The sequence below is a fragment of the Elaeis guineensis genome, chromosome 5, assembly GCF_000442705.2.
Source record: "Elaeis guineensis isolate ETL-2024a chromosome 5, EG11, whole genome shotgun sequence".
NCBI lineage: Eukaryota > Viridiplantae > Streptophyta > Magnoliopsida > Arecales > Arecaceae > Elaeis > Elaeis guineensis.
Window position 1 is genome coordinate 14883451 of NC_025997.2, and position 6000 is coordinate 14889450.

The window sequence follows — 6000 nt, forward strand, 5'->3', positions numbered from 1 at the left end:
AGTGATACTAATGTTACCTATACCGATGATTTTTTCTTTGCTATTATCTCCAAAGGTGACCATCCCTCCATCTTTTGCATCAAGTGTGATGAATTAAAATTCATCAACGGTCATGTATTTTGAGCACCCACTATCAAGATACTATTTTCGATTTGTTTCTTGAGATGCAAGACACACCTGCATGCAAAAATCAAGTTTTCACTTTAGGTACCCAAGCTTTTTTGGATCCTTTTTAGTTAGTTACAGTGGTTCTTTTTGGAACCCATATTTTCTTCACATTAGAATTTTCAAATTTGTTAGAGAAACAAGTATAGGATTTGTGTCTTACTATACCACATTTAAAGCAAGTAGTATTTGAAAACTTGTTGCTTGATGAGTTCGCATAGATATTTTTCAAGAATTTTTGTTTCTTTAAAGGGTTGTAGTCAAAACCGACTTTATCATAAACGGCATTTTGACTATCAAGTATCATTTGAAGTTTAGTTGAACTAAGAGTGAACTTTTCTACCATAGGTTTTAACTTAGCAATTTTATTTTTTAAGTTTAGATTTTTTTGTGTCAAGACCAATTTTTCATTTGAAATTATTTCATTTTCTTTTAGTAAAGATTGATTCTTTGATTTTAATTCTTTGTTCTTTACCCCTAACTTCTTTAAATCATCAACTAGATCATAAAATACCTCTTGAAGTTCTTCGAAAGTAAAGTCATTAGGAGTTTCAGCGTTTATCTCATTTTCATGTGCCATAAGGCACAAGTTTGCTTGCTCATATAAATTTTCTTCTTCGGACCTTGACTCATCACTATCACTCCAAATAGCTATCATAGCCTTTTTCTTATACTTCTTGAGGTCCTTCTTAAGTTGTAGACATTCAGATCTGAAATGCCCTGACTTTTTACATTCGTAATAAATAAGGGGCTGCTCCTTATCCTTCTCTTTGCTATGTTCTCCTTTTGTAGGTGGCCTCTTCCTCATCTCTTATCTACTTTTCTTCAAGAATCTTTTAAACTTTCTAGTGATGAGGGCTATTTCTTCATCTTACTCTTCATTTTCAGTTTCTTCGAATTTCTCATCGAGTTGAGTAGTGGACTTGAGGGCGATTATCCTCTTCTTCTTGATGTTGTTTCATGCTTAGCTCGTGTGTCATTAGCGATCCTAGAAGCTCCTCCAAGGGTAAAATATTCAGATCTTTGACTTTTTGGATTGCAGTCACTTTGACCTCCCACATCCTTGGTAAAGACCTAAAAATCTTTCTCACAAGATCGCTTTTAGAGTAAGACTTAGCAAGACTTTTTAGACCATTAATAATATCCGTAAAATGAGTAAATATTTCAGTTATTGATTCATCATGCTCCATTTTAAAGAGTTCATATTTGTGCACAAGCATGTTAATTTTTGATTTTTTAACTTGATTAGTGCCTTCATGTGTTACTTCTAATCTATCCTATATTTTCTTAGCTGACATGCATGTTGAAATACGATTAAACTCATTAGTATCTAAAGCACAATATAAAACATTCATGACTTTAGTATTAAGTTAAGCCATTTTCTTGTCAACCTCATCTCATTTTCTTTCGGATCTGGTTGATTCTACACCATCAATTATCTTAGTGGGTGTGCGTGGTCCATTAACTATGATACTCCATATATCATAGTTAAGTACCTAAATAAAAATTTTCATCCGAGCTTTGCAATAGGTGTAGTTTGACCCATTGAAAAGTGAAGGTCGGTTTGTGGACTGCCCCTCGGCTAGTGAAGCACCAACTTGAGTTGCCATAGATTTTTAGCTCTTTGATGGTTAAATCAAAGTAGGACCAGAGCACCGAGCTTTGATACCACTTATTGCCTAGCTATGCAACCCAAGAGGGGGGGTGAATTGAGTTTTTAAAAAATTTAACGTTAATTTAGAACTATGAGGATTAAATAACAATGAGCAAGATATATGTAGAGAGTGATTTAAGCAAGATGTAGAAATTAGTTGCAAGAATGTAAGTAGATAAAAAAATTTAGAAAGCGAGCAAGTAAGTACAACACAAACAAACAAGATTTATAGTGGTTCGGTGCCAACCTTGCACCTACATCTACTCCCCAAGCTCCTACTTGGGAATTTAAATCCACTAAATCATATTCAACAAAAATACAACGTCGATACCTCCGACTCTAGCTATCCCAAGCTAGAACATTTATTTCTCGAATACAAGCCAATCCGATACAATCCGATTCAAGGTTCGGACCAACCTTTTCAAATTTTGGAACCATTCCAAAACTAAAGATCAAGACAAAACAGAGTATGTGAGTTAATCACATGAAAATATAAATTTAACTCCTTTAATGAGCAAATAAAACTTTAAATGCACTTTACACAATAAGAAGGAAGCTTTTCTGATTTTTCTCAAGGTGATTGAAGATTTGAATGAGCTCTTGAGGGGTTGGTGAACTTGAAATGAAAGCTTCTTTAACTTCAAGAGGGCTCTTTGCTTAGGGCTGAAATGAATGCTTGAAGAACCTTGTTTATTCCCTCCTTTAAGTGCCTTTTATAACTTCAAATGATGGTGGAGAGTAATCTGGATACATTTAGAGCCGTTGAAGATCATTAAATGAGTCTTAAATGCAGTCAAAACGAGCTAAAAACTAGCCGTTGCGGAGTTTTTCCGTCACAGGGGTCGACTCATAGGGTTGACTCATGCACATGAGTCGACTCATGGGGTCGACTTCTGTGGCACAGAACAGAAAATAACTGTTCTGTAATTTTGATGTACACAGCAACAGAGGTCGACTCATAGGATCGACTCATGTATAGGGATCGATTCATGAGGTCGACTCAATTGGGTGTGCCAGCCAAAAAATCAGCGTGCCGTTCAGCCCCTTTTGACATGAGTCGACTCATGGGGTCGACTCAATTTTATAAACATGATTTTCTTTCAAAATATACATCCATAAATTTTAAAATTACCTCCAACAGATCACAAATCTTCTGTTCTTGCTCTTGAGGCTTTCGAGTTAGGACTTGATGAAATTACGATTTTGCCCCTGATAAACAATAAATCTTTTTTCAAGTCAAAATTATTAGTAACTTCTTCAAATGCTTTGTAATCATCAAAATCAATTCAAAGAGCAACAACATGGTTGGGGACGGATGTCTATCCAGTGGTGTCAGGTTGGCACTCGGGAGTAAGAAGAGACTTGGGTATGTAGTTATTGCTTAGGATGCTTTGTTATAGGTATGCTATTAAGCTAACAGTGTGAGATTGTACCCGAAGAAGCTTGGACATGGATGGAGCCAGTCAATGGCCAACGAGAGGGCGAAGGGCCTAGACATGAATTTCTCTTCCAAGAATTGCTAGACTTTCTCTGACTACCCATCTCTCGTTTTAGAAAAAATATCTGAAATTGATTTAGATCAAATACAGATAATAATTTACTTACTTTGAATCCGATTTGATATTAGTTTAATCTATATCTTCTTTTGAAAACTATAATCATTTTATAATATTTACATATATCCAATCCAATCTAACCCTTCATATCTATCCGATTCGATCCGACTTACATCTCTACTTAATCTGACCCAGCTTGAGATGGATACAGAATGGATATAGATATAAGATTTTTAATTGTAAAGCAGGATATATATTGATCGATCTGATCCATTTCTAATTGATTCCCATCCTTTATCAAGAGATAGACGCATCTCAAATCCAAATTATATTTAAACAAGATCAAAAACTTAAGCTTAAATATCATTCATTTATACTTACGTAAAATATAATTATCTAATTTTTTATCTTAAGAGGTGAAGCATCTAATCCTTCCACATAAAAATAAATAATTATGTACTAAAATTGAGATTCACATCATTCATTATAACTTATATCACTAAAAAGTTGTAAAAAATATTATATATTTTACTAATTTCTAATCTATAAATTAGAAATAAATATATAATAAAATATTATATTATAATAATATATAAAAATATTATATTTATCATAAATAAATATATAATCAAGTATTTAAGTTGAGAGATTGCTACAATACATTAATTTGATTTTTGGATATTTTTAATGAAATAAATTATGATCTACTATATAAATCTTGATTTGGATACCATATCATTTATATTTTTGATAAATTAGATAAATTAAACCATTCAAATATAGATGTTTCTATAGTAATCAAAAAATAAAATATTTAATAATTACACTAAAATATTTATCAAAAAAATATATCATATTGATCAAATTTATTTTGTCACACTATTTAATCTATTGTACTACTGTAAATATGTGTATTCTCGATAGAGAGCGATATAGATATCATCTGTCGATAATCCTATAAAAGAAGATGGAGTTTGGCATAGGTAGAAGGTCGATCTAAGAGCCATTTGAAAGACAAATATTAGAATTTTTGTTTTCAACTAAGAAGAATATATATGCTCTCTAATTTAGAGTTGAATTATTTTTATTTATATTGGATCCTCTTTAGTCTAAGATTGAATTGAAGGGGTCAAGTCTCAATTATGACTCTGGTTGAGTGAATTCTAAATGATATTTTATTTTAATTGCTGGAATCCAAGACAAATGAGTTTAATATAGATATGATTGAGAGGCTTGATTTTGGCTCAATATTATAAATAACAACAAAAATTAATGTTTATATTTAAAATGTGCTATTAAAAAAAGTTTTTTTGATTTAAAGGATTGTAAAATATATGATAGAAATAGAGTAATTTTTTGTGCATCATATACGATGCAGCAAAAATGATGTAAAGTGCACTGCGGTCGTTAATTGGTCCATGTAGCATTGAAAAAATATCCCTCCTAGCAATCAACTTAATATCTGATACCATAATTAATAATGAAAGCTGCATCATTTTTCAATACTATAAAAATTTAATACAGCTGGACTTAATTTTAAAAATTTAAAGCTGATAAAAATATCTTTTTCCTTTAAAACAACTTCAGGTGCTCTATTTTGTTCATACTTAGCCATTTTGAATGCTATTTTCTTATTTTTCTTTCTCATTTCATTCTATTTCTGTCCGAAAATCGAACATCTAAGATTTTTCTATAGCAAACCATGTATGTCCGAGGTTATACTAATATTTTATCTGTTTTAAATGCTTCAAGACAATATATCATACTCGTAAGATTTATTTTTTTCTTTATAGATCTTTTTTTAGTAATTCTTTTTATTACCATAAATTTTTTGATAGTTAAATAGAGTTAATGTATTGGTAAGTTGAAATGAAGCTTTTTTCTATTAGTACAATAGTAAGAAATTATACTATCATAAAAAGTCATAAAAACTAAGCAGCATATCATAAGAATTATCAAAAAATCATATAAGCCATTAAGAAGTAATATAGAAGTCTTCTTTTTTCGTCCTATGACATCCAAATAAAAAAATATGACCTACTATCTTTTAATATGACATTATATAGCCCTGTTTGACTTTCTGTTTTATCAAATGAGTATTTTAAAGATATATATTACTTCATATAAATTTGTATGAATATTAATGACTCCTCATTACTTAATAAAATTATAAAAATAATAGCTATGATTTTTTTTTCTGAATGATATGTTGAATTAAATTTTTTTTAGTACAATAGAAAGTAATAATATTATCATGAAAAGTCATAAAGTAAATAGGATGTCATAATAATAATCAAAAAATCATATAAACCATCAAAAAATAATATAAATTTTTTTTTGTATCTTATGACATTCAGATCAAGAAATATAATCTTCTATCTTTTAGTATGACCTCATATAGTCTTGTATGACTTTCTATTTTATCAAATGAGTATTTTAGAGATATAAATCATTTCATATGAACTTCTATGGATATAAATGACTTCTTATTACTCAATAAAACTATATGAATAATAGCTATAATACATTCTTCTTAACAGTATTGTTGAAATAGAATTTTTTTTTTGTTATTGTAACAGAATGTAATAATATTATCACAGAAAGTCATAAAAAATAAATAAAATA